Source organism: Podarcis cretensis, assembly GCF_951804945.1.
Source record: "Podarcis cretensis genome assembly, chromosome: 9".
NCBI classification, from domain to species: domain Eukaryota; kingdom Metazoa; phylum Chordata; class Lepidosauria; order Squamata; family Lacertidae; genus Podarcis; species Podarcis cretensis.
The window spans coordinates 48,504,319-48,520,582 of NC_137178.1; positions in this window are offsets into that span (position 1 = coordinate 48,504,319).

A 16,264-nucleotide genomic window follows, 5' to 3' on the forward strand; every position below is an offset into this window, starting at 1 on the left:
CCCACTGAAATGAATGAAAGGTGCACAAAAGCAAGGTCACACTCATTTATACAGTGTATATTGGGGGGAGGGGAGATATTCCGAGAGGTAGGGGGGAGCTAATGTCAACTTGTACATAGAATTGCCTGCAAAAAAATATCCTCTTTATTAATCCATTTATTGTTGGCATAACATGTGACATTTTGCAATGACTTTAAATTCTGCAGTACTGATAGGAGAGAGGACTGCTTAGCATATCCAAGCGTGAATGGAGGCTGGTCAGTAGTGTGGATGGTTTTACAACCTGCCACCCCCTTTGAACAGCATGGGATCGTCCATGGTTTTGGCATGTATCCCAGAAATATTGCCCCAGGAAAGCGGAATTTTCACCTTGTGCAACGAGAGCAGCTGGTGTCAAGAGATGTTGTTCCCTTCAAGAGGTGGCACTTCTGGGAATGATATCATTCTAACTTCATGACCATCAGGAAGACAGAGGAATTGAAGACCATTTCCTTTGATCTGTTGATAGTGGGCAATTAGATTCCACCCTCCTTACATCTGTTTCAGCCTCTAGCTCCCAAGGTATTCCCTAGCCATGGAAAAGTTAAGAGAACTGTAAAAGGCATGTTTTGCTGGCAAACAGCAGCAAACTTGCTAGGCTTTCTTCATTAGGGTTAGCTATTTAAACCATCAGCAGCATTCTGGGAGGACATCGGACATGTGTCTACCAGATGCCTGCAAACAGAGCTCCACTAGGGACCTGACTCAACTTAACAATAATCTGCAGACAGCGGGTGTGAACCTGAGCTGGGCAAACACCTCATCAGGCTGCATGGCTAATTGATTTCAAAATTAGACTTGGTATTTCTGAACAATAATCTTAAAAGGCAGCAATAAAATCCATCAAAATCCTTTGAGCTAGCCAAGCTTTCATCCAAATGGCTTATTATACAGAGCTGGCACACCTGAACTTTGGCATGGACAAATAAATTCCCAACAGCAAATGGAAACCACATTTGGCACTGAAGGTTTTGTCAAGTGAAGTTTGTAGTCATCAGGAAACAAAATCTTGGTTTCTCCTTCCCCCGCACCCCCCAACCAAGCCACTGCCCTTAGTGACAGGAAATAATTCATTGAATTAGGGTTGCTGTTACTCTAGTGATCTTTTCAATCCAATATATATGGAGTGATTGTTTGGTAATTTTGGTTTGAGCATCGCCCATGTCCATAATACTAGAACCCTCTCCCTAAATACACCAACAACTACAGATTATCTAGCAGTGATAATTTAGTCACAGAAGCAGATTTATCCCTTTGAACTCTGAAGGTCTGTGTTCTGATATTGCAGTCCAAAAGAATTTAGGTCTCTCTTTTGCCTGGTCATAATAAATTATACCCAACCCCTGAGCAATGTTTGGAATCTTATCTGAAATCCTGGATGGGAGCAAACAATCACTGCAGAGTAGAAAAACTTTGAGTAAAAACTTTCTGGAGTTAGCATTTCAGACGATGTAAACTGTGCTTGATTTTTAATCTACATATGCATTGCTAGGTAGGGTTGGTCTCTCTCATCCAGATCAAGGTGGTATTTAAGAGGAATGTAAGAAACTACAGATGGTTATCAGGTCAGGATTGCAATATTTATGTGTGATGCAATACATTCTCAAAGATGAATAATCAAAGACAATGATGTTTTAGTGGCTGGTACAGAAGAATTCACTAGGACTTCTTGTCTTTGGGAGATAGTTACTTATTTAGGCGTACTACTTTTGAAATGGAAAATTATCCAAGGTTCTTCTGTTTGGAAGATGCCACTGGCATTTGCAACAATAAGTGCAAGAACAAGAAGTTGTGACATGAGGCTATAGCTTAAGCCCTGTTTAGTCATTTATTGCACATAGAATGAGACATACAGTAGAGCATAACAGTAGCAGGTTCAACCCCATCCATCTGTGGCTGTTCAGTAGAACATCTGTAGGGAACCCCTATGCATATAGTTGTACACAATGAAGAGGAATCCAGAATTGCATCCATTATTTTTGGAGTAACCCAAGGATGGGGAACCTGTGGCCTTCCATAAGTTGATGAACTCCAGCTTCCATCAGCCATGGCCAGTATCGCCAATGGCAAGGGATAGTTGGCACTGTAGTCCAACAACAACAACATCAACAATTTATTAGTTATACCTCGCCCATCTGACTGGGTTGCTCCAGCCACTCTGAGCAGCTTCCAACAAAATATAAAAACACAGGGAAACATCAAATATTAAAAACTTCCCGATACAGGGCAGCCTTCAGATGTCTATGGAAAGTCTTTGACATCTGGTAGGAGGGCATTCCACAGGGCAGACACCACTACCAAGAAGACCCTCTGCCTGGCTCCCTGTAGCTTCACATCTCGCAGAACAATAATAAACAGCATTGAGACAGAAAAAGGTTCCTTGTAACAAACAAATGGACAGAACTTTATATTCTTGCATTTCCTTGGCTGTGTGTGTGTGTGTGTGTGTGTGTTTATAAGAGAACCAGACAGATAGAAAGAGCAAATGAGAGAGATGTTTAGGAGTTTTAAAAATATGGCTCCCATTCTGCTACAATTTGTAGTAATAAAAATGTGGAATAAATCCACTATAATATTTAGAATAGGTTTACATTGATATATGAGCTGCTAAGCAATTTCTTACACAGGTTTCTCTTTTCATTTACAGCAATTTAAAACAAATGTGTTCACACTGATTTCCAGAGCTGCTTCTTACTTTCACTGCTGAAAGGTGAACTGAATTCTTGTGGCTCACTAGCCCTCTGCCGACAACTGCACAGCAGGTACACAACTTCTACTTGTGCAGGCTTGGTGCGGAAGGCATAATCTACATAGGGGGAAATAACTCAGCGTGGGGTTTCTGTTTTCAGTGGTAGCTCCATGCAGGGCATTATGGGTAAGGATGGGGGATAAATTCAATTCAGTTTGTATTTAAAAGCAAAGCTATCTGTTTTGCAGTTTATGAAACAATATGCAACCTGGATCACAGCCATTCTTCAAAATTCACATTTCTATGAATTTTGCAGTGCACTTCTCCAGCCAAGTAATGTGTACAAGAATGTACATGCAAAAAGGTAAAGTGTGCACTAAAATGCATATATTAAGAGAACTATCATACAGAAATGCATTCTCTTAGGGGAAATTGCTTTGCAAAAATGTGTATATTAGACAAAATTCTATAAAAAATGTCTCTGATAGCAGGAATTCTCTCTAAAATGCTATGGATTTTCATGTGGACTTTAACAAATAATTATCACAAATGGATTTAGAAAAGTGGAGTGCTACCCATAAGATTGAAAAAAAGAAAGAAATCAAACTTATTCCCTGTTTATGGGTAGCTTCATCCCGACCACAGTTTATGTCCTAAGAGTGGTGAGTTGCTAGGCACACAGTCTATAAGAATTGTTCTTATACAGGTTTTCAACTTGTCAGGTGGGGTTTGAATACACCCTCCTTCAAAATCTTTTCTACAAGAATGTCCACCAGGTGTGCCATATCATATTTTGTGATACAGCAGCTCTAATTATTGACACATTCCATCTGAAACCCATATGTCTTGAGCACAGCAGGTTCTAAGACCATGCTAACAGTAAGTTAAATCTATGAACTTATCCATTAATTAACTGGCTTTCCCTGCCCACCACCCCAAATTCCAGTTTCTGAATACAGGTGCTAATTTATTTAGTTGAGGCAGGGGCTTATTTCAGTTAAATGAAAAATCATTTAAGTCACTTTAAACTCTGCCGAAGATTTAGGTTGTGCAGATAGATTATGCTATCAGCAGTGCCCATGCTTCTATGGGGATAGTAAATGTGCTTGGAATGCTATCTGAAAGTATACATTTTAATGCTGTGATTGCTTATTCTATAGTGTATGCTTGCGGCTGACTGAGAAATTATCTTTCATTTCCAGCCAAGAGGAACGTTGTAGTTTGATTCAAAGTATGAACTAAAAAAGTTGATACATAATTTCCACACTCTTAAACTTTAGATTCTCTAATTAGCATCTCTGTCCAAATTTCACCAAACTACTTCTTACAAAACAAGATCTGCATATATATTAATTGTAAACATAGATACAAGACCAATGCCCCAACCGCCACAATAGCATCTAATGTTTTAGGTGTTGATACCCGTCTTTTTGCATGTCTTCAAAAACTACACACCGGCCTAACCACAATGAAGAGCAGATGTACTAATAAAGACATTACAAGCAAATTCTGACCTAAGTTACAGCTGTGGAACCCCACCGATTTCTGAGGGGCTTGCCTGGGTGTAAATGAGGGCAGATTTTGCTGTATGCTGTCATGGCATCCATCATGATAAGAATGTTTTCATCTGGTTGTGAGGCAGAAGGAGACCTATGCCGTGCTGATAAAGAGTATTACGTGACTGTTCCAAAATTGGCCTTTTATCATTCTCCGCTTACATTTTATATGTTTGCTACATGTAGGATACATATGCAGGGCACATGAAAGCTTTGAAGTAGTGCAAATAGCCGAGCAAAACCTCCCTAGAAAATCTTGAGCCAGCTGCTGCTATTTCTTACATGTTTTAGATTAAAGCCTCAAGTCTACTCATGCTGGACCACCACAGGAGAAAAACTATGGGACACTGAATGTTCTCATGCAGGGTGTTATAGAAACATCTGTGGCAAATTAATCTATCCTTATCCTCTGTGAAAATTCACAGGGTTTAATAGCTTTCTTACCTGTGAAGGGGTGGTCTAGTTATTGGGCTGCTACACACACACACACACACACACACACACACACACACACACCAAAAAAGGGGGAAAAACCAACAGCGCAACAATGACACAGGTTTGTATCCTTGGTTTGTTTGCATTATACCTATCCAAGCCGCAATAAAGCATTTGAATAATGTAAGAGACATACTGTGTGGGACTGATCTTTTCATTTTAGTAGGTGTGCGAACATAGCTCGTAGGCATGAGAGCAGAATTCAGAGAGAATTAGAAAGCCTTTTATAACTATGTGGAAGCTTGAGAGGGGTAATTCATGCCATATAAAACTGGCTATTAAATGCCATGGGCTTCCTAATGAGGGTGCACTTTTAGCAGCGGTATACTTTCCAGGGGAAGATGAAAGCAATGGTTTTGGGGTAAAAAGCCTTCTTAAAGAGATTCGCTTTTGCCAGCAGTCTCTGTATTTTCAGTGGCCACTCCTGTCTTTAGACTCTCTGTGTGCAAAGTGACCACCTCACACACAAATGGTCTAGCTCCATAAAATAAAATAAAAATTCCACCTTTCTGCAATAAAAGCTTCAGAAAGGGGAAAGGTAAAGGGGGAAAAGTCCAGTTTGGTTGATTGTTAGAGTGCTATGCTTCTTTAAATGAGAAGGATATCATTAGAGGGCTAGACCTGAAGGTTATCTATTCTAAACCAAATTTTCATAACAAATTAGCATAAACAATCTGGATTATAATTTATCACAAGCATCGGAAAATGGAAAAGCAGTCCTATGAAGGCATGGGTTGGAGGGGAGAGTCCATTCCTCCACTTCCTAAGTCCTGCTAGGCCAATGCTGGTCAGGGTCCCCCCCCCCCCCTTGATTTCAGTTGGAGGGGAAACAACTCTAGTATCATTTGTCTCCCTTATTGGTGGGTGATGTCGGAGGAACAGAAATGCTGAAGATCCAAGACTTTCCCCAGTCTGTTCCCAACATGCAATTCTTCAGTCCTTATCATGGTTGCAGCTCAAATGGTGGAAGAACAACAGTGGTGGAACTTTCTGCTCTGCAGTGAAGATACTTCTGGAGGCAGACTTCCTTGCCACCCGCATACAGGAAGATCTGCAGGACCCAGTGGCTTCTCGGCTGGCCTTCTCAGGAGCATAAAATTGTTCCTTCAATTAGTATTAAAATGATATTTTGTGTGAATGTAATACTATAGAATTCACATTTCATCATTAAAATTCTGAAAGCTTTCAGTTTTTTCTTTTGGAATGCAATTTTTTATTTTAAAAAATAAGCTACAAGTCTTGCTGATGTATTTTAGAATCACAAGGACTACCAAGAGTAAAATGAAGATAGAACAGAGCACATCATCTTCCCCCTCCCCTTTTCCTAGCAATGACGCTGACCTAGTTCTTGTCAGCTGGTGTGGAAATTCTGACAGTGCCAGACTCTGGAAAGCTGGCAGATGAGTGAATAGTCTGACCTGGAATAAGGCAGCACCTTATGTTATCAGGCTGCACCTTTGCTGCAAGTCCTTTTCTCAAATGCTACTGGCACACTCTGTCTGGTCCTCTAATGGGCTCAGACAAAGACCCAGGACCCTATCATTTGTGTCAGACTTGGACTTCAGATACTATTGAACTCCCAACTCCCATCATCGCTGACTGTTGGCTATGTTGGCTAGGGGTGATGGGAGTTGGAGTCATCATCTGAAGGGCTGCAGGCTCCCCACCCTTGTTCTATGTGGATGAGATGCCATTAGCTGAATTTGAACTGTACATAAGTAAAGACTTTTTCAATAAGTCAAAGACATCATGACTAGTGGACTGTGCAATTAACAGGTTGAGAAATTACTGGGCTCCCTATATTAACTGAAGGTGTAATTTATTGAGGTGTAGCTCAACACATTTTGGGATTTAAAACAGTGTAATACAGTAGGGCAGTTTTAGCAAGCTGTCCCAATTAACAGCCTGTGCTATTTAATGTGCTGCACAGGTGAAAACTAGGATGGTGCAAATTAATCAGGCCGTGTTGTTTATTGGAGCTGTACAAAGGTATGTGGCTCATGCAACTCTTTGACTTAGTAGAGGCTATGTGTGCTTAGTAGGAGCTGCAATACATGGAGTTCAGGTTACTATTAGACCCACATGTCAAACACAATGTGATACTGTAGGAACTGAAAGAGAAGTTGAAGAATGACTACTCAAAGTACCGGTAGAAAGAAAGAAAAAGCTCCATAAATGTGGACTGAATGTTACCAAAACTTGAACATATTTTTATGGGTGAAATTAATACTTTTGAACAAGGATACATGTGAAATTAGAAGAGTGAAATGCTGATCTGTCAGTATTAGACAAACCCCACTCTAGCTGCAAGCATTGAGCCCTAAGCAGTGCTGTTTTTTTTCTGGGGGACGCATACCCCTAAGCATTTTGTGAATCTAAGTTTGGCCTCATTGAGGGGCAGTATTTCAATATGAGTAGGAAAATGAGAAGAAGAAGAAGAAGAAGAAGAAGAAGAAGAAGAAGAAGAAGAAGAAGAAGAGTAGTAGTAGTAGTAGTAGTTTGGATTTGATATCCTGCTTTATCACTACCCGTAGGAGTCTCAAAGAGGCTAACATTCTCCTTTCTCTTCCTCCCCCACAACTCTGTGAGGTGAGTGGGGCTGAGAGCCTTCAGAGAAGTGTGACTGGCCCAAGGTTACCCAGCAGCTGCATGTGGGGGAGCGGAGACGCAAACCAGGTTCCCCAGATTATGAGTCTACCGCTCTTAACCACTATACCACACTGGCTCTCCTAGTACCCCTAAACATTTTTTAGGGGAATAAAAAGCACTGGTCAACTCAACTCGGTCTTCCAGAACTTAGCACAAAATCAGATAACCAGGAATCAGCTGAAAAAGTGCTAGCAAGTATTTTGAAGCATACCAATTGCATGACAGCCCCTCAGCACAGCTTTTGATATTATTTTTTCAAACTGTTCACTTCCATCTTTTCAGGTGACCTTTACTAGCTTTAGTTTGTGATGTTCGTATCTGAGACTGAACTCAAAGAAACCAGAAGAGGGTAGGATCATATGATTTCTAATTGCTTTCCCTGTTGTCCTGGCTTGTAAGCCTGCAGAACATCATGGGGTAATGATCCGAAAACAGACATTTTCCGCCACTGTCTTTGTACTATGAGATTCCCTTCTTTCCACCATATGTGAAGCAGCAGATGTCTTGTAAAGGCATATCTTTTTGCCCAGGCTTTCCCTGATCCATAAGACTGGACCTTGTTTTTATTTGTCTGAATTCCTGTATTTTGCTTTTATAGGCTTTTATGGATGTCATGTTTTTGTTTTGATCATATTGTTTATTGTTTTAATGGTGCACGTTGCTTAGAGTGTTTGTAAATATTGAACCATCAATTAAGCAATAAATTGAGAAGGTTCCTAATGCTGTATACCACAACCCATGGGCACATTGACAGAAGCACCCACCAATTCTCTCTTCTTATTCACAGCTCTTCCCAGACCCATTGCTTTTACAAAAGGAAAGATTTTTATGTAATTTGAAATTCAGCCTTCTTCTGAATATTTTTTGGTTAAAAAAAATCATTCAGCATTTGTATGTTTGTGCAATAGAAATACAGTGGTACCTCGGAACTTGAACGGCTCCATTCTCGAACATTTCGGCTTCCAAATGCTGAAAACCTAGAAGTAAGTGTTCCGGTTCTTGAACATTCCTGGGAACATGAACGTCCAACGTGGCTTCTGCTGTGCAAAAACTTAGCTGTCGGCCAATCAGAAGCCACGCCTCAGAACTCAAATGTTTCATAAGTCAAACGGTCTTCCCGAATGGATTACGTTCGAGTTCTGAGGTACCACTGTATGTCTAAAATTTCTGTCCATGGATACAGATAGATATAGATATACACATATATACATGTGTGTGTGTGTATACATACACACATGCATACATACATATACTGTGCTTGTCACTACTTGTCCATATTTGAAAAAGCATTATTTGAATAAGCATTATTCCAACATAGATGAACAGAGAAACCTTTTGAAACAGATACTGAGAATTCAGAAGGCCTTCATAAGAAAAGTAGATCCCTTATAATACTAACAAAATTGTTTGACAATGAATACATTAGATTAACATGAAATGTATCAGAACAAGCTTTACACTAGGCAGAGATTATTTGAATTATGAGAAAAAAATAAATATTATTAGTTTATAGACTAGCCGGGGGGGGGGATGTAATGATCATGATTTCACCCACCAATAAGAAAACATTTTGATGTCTTTAACTTTGTTCAGTGAATTAAGTAATGAAGCAATAGCTGGATAGCTCAAAAGGTATTCTAAAATGGTATACTTCAAATGATCTTGATTAAAATACAATAATATTTTTTTCTAATCTAAAAATAGCAGGCTAAGAGATGGCAATAAACAAAGTATGGATGCTCAAGTTACAATGAAGGAAGGAGTCCAAGCAATTAAAAACCTAAAAAGCAATAAAATGCCTGTGCCTAATGGCTTTATTTTAACTTTTATAAAAAGATTTTGGAATATTTTAGCAAAGTCTTTGATGAAAGCAATTTATGAAGCCCATGAAAAGGGAATGCTTCTGTAACTGAGCACAGATTAGTTGTAATACTAATTCCTGGAAAAGATAAGTCAAATCTAGCATCTTATGGATCAATTTCCTTACTAAATCCTTTTACTATCCCATTTTAATTCATCCATTTTTTTAATTAGTTAATTTTGCAAGCTGTGCCTTTCCACTTTGCAAGGTAGTTTTACAATCCAGGATAAAGCGGTTTACAAATTGAAAAGCCACATAAATGAAAGGCAGCAATCTAAAAGCACATAGGGTTTATGTGTATTTATCCACAATAAAATAATCTGAAGCAGCAGCAAGATTACAATAGCAACAGAGACTGTATTATGTTTTTATTCTTATGCTCCATAAAGGGCTACTGAACCCCAGCTCAGTCTCCCAGGATTTTGTGGGCACGACAGAAGAACCACATTTTCCCAAATGGATTTGGTCATTTATTAAGGTTGTAATCTAAAGCACTGCCTCTTTGGGTGGTTGTAGGGTCCTAGTTAGCTTTTAGCCTTTCTATCAAATAAAGGCAGATTACAATTATGCAAACTATGCAAGTACACACATGTTTTACACATCAGAACATTTAAATGTTCTCAATGCAGATGGAAATGTTCTTTTAGCACAGAAAATGCACAGCCCTGGTTGAAACTCGACATACGCAGGAAGATTATACTGAGTCAGACCATTAGTTAAGAACTGTGGACCCCCAGTTCTTCAAAACCATGCTATAGACCCCCTACTTTTGAAAATGTTGGTATCTCTGTGGTAGTTTTTGTTAGGTGAGTGGTGCCACCATATCCTCTAACATGTTCCAGTACAAAACCGAGATGCTTGTCTTTCGGGTCGGGCTCTTGTACAAGTCATATGACCCTCACAAGAGCATGGTGCCCCAAAATGCACATTTTGGGGTGCCATGGCCACAATCTCATGGGGTTTGGGGCACTGTGCTCTCATGTGAGAGCACGGCCAAAATTGGATGTCCTGGACAGTTGATGAGTATGTGGCACAGATCCCCTGGGTGGGTTATGCGGACCCCCTGGGATCTGTGAATCCCCAATTGGGAACCACTACTCCAGCTTATTATTGCCTATACTGACTTGCAGGAGCTCTCTAGGGTATCAGACAGGTGTCAATCTCAGCCAGAGATTGAAGTCGGAACCATTTCCATGCAAAGCATGTGCTTTCCCTCTCAGCTACAGCCCTTCCCCAATACAACACAGATTACTCTTCTGAAATGCATCTAGTTTTCCTCTGAAACCACTGACACTTCTTTTGTTTTGTTCCCACAACTGTCTTTGGAAGACTATTCCAAGGCTTTACTCAACTTAAATTTTCTTCTGATCACCAGCCAACAACATATTAATGGAGCGCTCATAGCTATTAGATCTTATTCCAAGAGTCCTGTACTTTTCATCCACAACTGTATTAATTCGCCTGAAATTATGGTATCAGTTATCATCACCAGCACCACAAGGAATGCATGAAACCTACCTAGACAGGCCATTGATCTATTTAGCCATTTATTGTTTACTATAATTGGTGATTGCTCGTAGGCAGAGATTTCCCCCAGCTGGGGACACCTAGGACCCTTGATTGAACCTATTTACGTGTAAACTATGAGTTCTACCACTGAGCAATAGTGTCCCCTTTTAAGGAAATCTGTTCTGGGCTGCTGTCTGATTGGGCTTACTTTGGAGTGAACACACAGAACAGGGATTATGTAGCTGTACAATACATCATCCACAGTTGTTAGACAGAAATGAAGAACTATTAGCCTACAGAGTATCATATGAATCTGCCGTCCTGGAGATGATGTTGGAGTCCCATCAGGGTCAGTTAGCATGTAGTTAAACCTTCTAGATCTTGAGTCCAACCTCATCTTCCAGCATATCCATATGATACTCTGCGGGATAAAATGTGCAATAGTACTGTTGTACATGCTAATGGGTTAGGTTTGCGCTTTTTGGCCTAACTGGGCTTCTGTAATTTTCTTCCAGTTCTGCTTACTGGGTGGAGCTTTTCCATCAGTCTAGTTGTGTTACAATAAAGTAAGGTTTTGTCTGAATGCCTGATTACACGGTTGCTTGTTTTTTCTCTGAACCCCACCACAACAAATACCACTGTTTAAAGACTGAACATGTTGGCTAACTTAGCTGGTGCTATTTTCACATTTCACTTAAGTGCCCTTTCCACAATTTTATCTCTTTCCTCGACCAGATCAATCCCTGCCATTTTCCCCCATTTAAAACTCTGATGCGTTCCCCTCCCCCACTTTCTTGGTTATCAGACCAAGCTCAGATCCAATTAATGAGTCATAGTGCCCAAATCCATGCCCCTGGCAAAAAAACCATACCACGCAGCCCATTATGGTAAGCGAATTAAAAGACCATCTGAGCAGGTATCTGGTGTGTGTCTCAGTTCATTCTTCCGTAATAAACTATGTTCTCCCCCTCATTCATTTGTCAATCATAGGAACTAAAGATTATCATTTGCTGTTTGTACGTGACACCAGCAATTTGCAAAGCCTGTTGGCAAGAAAATAAGGTTAGAATGACAGAGCGAGAAATTAAGCAGAAGTCTGATGCAATTAGGTATAACAATCAGTGCTCAAATTTCTGATTTATTGTTTCCTGTTTTCTTGCTGCGCTCAAGCCATGAATACTGTATGTGCTCCATATAGGTCAAACAATTGCCTTATCATTCCCAGTAAAACCAAGAGGTCACCGTTAACAATATTTATTTAAACATGCAGGATGCTTCCCACTGCAGTTAGGAAATTGCTATTGCTAATAGCTTGTTGGCACTATTTCCTCATTTACACAATTTTTATAAAGACCAAAAGCCCTAGAACCAGCAAGGAGGGGGGGTATGTCAGATGTCCAGTTATTACAATGGTATATTAGCTGGGTGTTGTTGTTGTTTTGTTATTGCCAGATTGCCTGTATTTGTATCAGAACAAAGTACATCCCAGTTATTTAAACAAGTCAAAACAAAAGGACTTTTCCAAACATCTGCTTAGAAATGGTGGGCACACAGAGTCCTTTTGCATTAACACTATGAAACATTGTCAGCTGTGAGCCAAATCTTGATCCTACTGAGATCAGCAAGAGTTTGCCACTGATTTCAATAGGATTAGGACTTGGCTCTTTAACTCTGCTCTGGCTGCCACTTTTGCCTTATGCATAGTTTGAGGTTTTTTGGACAACAGTCTCATTCTTGGTAATCCAGAGCCATTCATAAAGTATTATTATATAATCATTACAAATCCACTTGTAATGCAAATAGCTGTTATTTTTAGTGTGACAGTTTTATAGCGACACAGCACCCAAAGTCTGAAAAGAAATCTGCCCCAGAATATTATTGAATTGGGTTTGTATGCACTAAAGAAAGGAGGCGGAGGCAGGGCTGGCTATTAGGTAAAGTAACATGTAGGAAAACTGCAATACTTGAAAATTAGCTAGCATGTTAAGTTTTTCTTCAGTGCTCTCAGGTTAGAAAAAAGGGGGGATAGATAAGGCAAATATGGATTGCTCCATTCTGCTCCTCCTTCCACCCAGGTTTCCATTCCCACCATTCTGCTCAACAGCTAGTCAGCATTCCACAGCCACTGAGCATAGTCTTCAATGGACTGTATTGCCACTGCCCCAAATCCATTTGTACTTTTGCAAATTTTGGGGTTCCCCCAAGCTTGCTGATACCTCTGATACCATACATTTTAAGCAGGAAGGTGTGGCTCAGTTAATTGACTAAATTGACTATAATTGACTACGGTAAATTGACCCAAATAAAAAGAGGGCCATTCTGGATTATATAGACGTACAGATTTCACTAGTGTGCCATTCCCTCAAACTCTGGTATTTCTAAAGTTAATATGCCCACTAAATAACTTTTGCTTCTAACCAGCAATTTCTTATCTATGCGCAGAAAGATCCTGTCCATTTTTTCTCAGAGGTGGCTTAAGTGCATTGCAAAATATAACCCCTAATTTTTCTTCCAATTAGCCCTTGGGCGGAAACCAGAAATTTCATTTTTGCCTCTCTGGTTTAATAATTTAATACTAATATTCCCTCCATTATTAGTTTTACTGGTAAGCCAAGGAGCAAGCTGGCGGAGTCCAGCTGTGACCCCAGGGCAGGAACTTTCTGCCTGCTGTCACCTTCTGACAGTTTATGCTGTTAATTACCTCAGTCAACTGTAGCACAAGTACCTCTCTGTCTGCCAGCTGGCAGGCTTGAACTCGCAGCCTTGAAGATTTAGAACCTGCAACAAAGGGTTGTTAATGTAAACAGTTTACTGAATAATACACCCAGGCAATGGGAGACCCACCTCAGGAATCAAAGGTAGGCTCTTTTACATGGATGTGTTACCTTTAAAAGAAAGGACAAGCCTTGCTTCCATCTCCTTGTCACAGCGATTAAAACAAGGGCTCCATGTACAGTCTGGGCAAGGATGTCAAATGTATAAGGCCATCTTTCAATTGATTGATTGATTGATGGTTCGAGCTAAGGAGACGATAACTGGGGGGGGGGGACCCTCTTTGAAGTCATTTTTAGTACAAAAATTTGTATTGCAAGTTTCCTGGACTGGTATTTTGAGTTAGCCAATAAAATAAAATTTGGATTCAAGAAACCTGTAATGTTTGTGTCCAATCTGTCTAGCCTCACTGGAATTCAAGAAGGATCATGGGTTGCTGAAAAATATCCATCCACCCTGATCAAGAATGCCAAGGGAACTTCTATGCAAGCAAAGGCCATTCTGTGTGGAAGCTCCTTCCCTTCACCACCTTCACTTCAATGGAGGGAGTATGTCATTGTACTTAAAGAAAGGCATGTGTACACAGAACTGACCATTTCTACTGGGCAGGCTTAAAAGTGTGCCATGAGAAAGGCCGAAGATGGGCCAAATTTAGGGGCAGGCAGCCCAAGTGACCAGCTGAGATGCTCAGCTCAGTGAACTCTATCATGGACTATCTACTCAGGTGGATAGTGAAACACTTGTAAAGCTGGCAATACTGGTCCAGTAGCCCAAATTGGATGAACTGTTTGTTTGTTTGTGTGCTAGAATGTTTAGAAGAGGATTCAAGAGTCTCATTTGCTCTCCTCATCATGATCTGGTGGGTGAGATGAGCCAAAGGCTTTCTCCAAACCCAGAGCTACAGAAGGAAAGGGATGAACCCTACCCCACTCCCAAAGTTTGGCCGAAGCCTTGAAGCTTGACTCTGTGCTTGTCAAAAGTCACAGTGAATTGATCAGGCTTCTAAGCACTTCACTGCAACAGATCGTAGTTATTGCTCTGGCATAATTTACACAGGCACAAGAGAATGTTTATAATAGTGGTGCTACTCTCAAGCTTTGGAGTTGTTGAAATATATACAAAATAATAATAATCAATTTGAGTTGGGCCACCCAATTGGGTCTAGTAGACCCAACATTTTTAAGCAATGTAGCCTAAAAAATTTGCTGGGACCCCTCTGGGATTAGGGACCCTGAAGCTTAAGCTTCATTAGTTTCATAGTAGATCTGCCATTGTAGTAGTTTGGATTTGATAACCCACTTTATCACTACCCTAAGGAGTCTCAAAGCGGCTAACATTCTCCTTTCCCTTCCTCCCCCACAACAAACACTCTGTGAGGTGAGTGGGGCTGAGAGACTTCAGAGAAGTGTGACTAGCCCAAGGTCACCCAGCAGCTGCATGTGGAGGAGCGGAGATGTGAACCCGGTTCACCAGATTACGAGTCTACAGCTCTTAACCAGTACACCACACTGGCTCTCCTACATTGATGCCACCTCACGGCTCATCACATGAGTGGAAGCAGCAGGAACCTGTAAAAATGGTGGGAAAATGTTTCCATATTATGGGGGCTGCAAGCAGATTTTTTGCAGAATCAAATAACATAGAAATGAGCATTAAACTTGCTCTATATCCATTTGTATCACATTAATTTTCTGGAACTGGCTTTTACATCATGTAAAAGCTCAAATATAATGGACAAATTTAGGGAAACGTTGGGGAAATGGAATAAACTGCCGTGTGAATGCAGCTAGAGTTTCATTTTAGATTAGATTAGATTTTCTCAGACATGGGTGGGTGTGTTGTCGTTGTTGCACCACATTTCCACACACAATGTGTGTGTGTGTGTTCTAAAATAAACTTGGGAAGAAGCTGTTGGAGTAGAAAGCCATCTATGATCCATCTTGGATGAGAAAACAGTTGTAATTGGCAATGGTTCAAGGCACTTTTTTTGTTTGTATCTTTGTCATTCACAACAGCAGGCGTAAACATAAATGTAGGTTTTTTTCCGGAGTGGAAGGAAATGTCATGCTTGCCTTTGGCACCAAGATAGGCTTGTGACAGATCAGGTTGCTCCCTTCTGATGTTGTCCAACAGATCTTACAATCAAATTTTACAAGCTAACAGAAGTTGTGAATTATAGTTAGATGGACCTCATAAACAAAAACTAAAACTTATGCATACAAGAGAATATTGAAAAGTTTGCAAAAAGCTGTCAACATGTGATGTGCCAGTGGATTTCTCTTCCTCCCATTTTATTGTGTCTTTTCTCTAGATAGAAGTACGTCTGCCAAGTATGTGTGCATGGATTTATGCTTCCAAATGAAACAAAGCTGTGGCATTATTATTCCAAAACCTCTCCTAACATACCTCAATCCATGTATATTTACCATAGCTCGACTTGGTTATTGCTTGGGGTTGAGTTTGTTTTTTCTATGTAAGGCCAAAAGACCAATTTAATGAAAAAAACAGCTCTGCTTAAGTGTTTCTTTGTATTTGACATTATCAGCTATGATACTGCTGGAAGTGGATGCACAGAAAAGGTCACAGATAGCATCATGAGATGAGTGTTTGAATTAAATGGCTGTATCTTACAGTATAATCCATGATGCAGAATCTGAGTGGCCCTCGTGTACTGATCTTCTCTCTCTCTCTCTC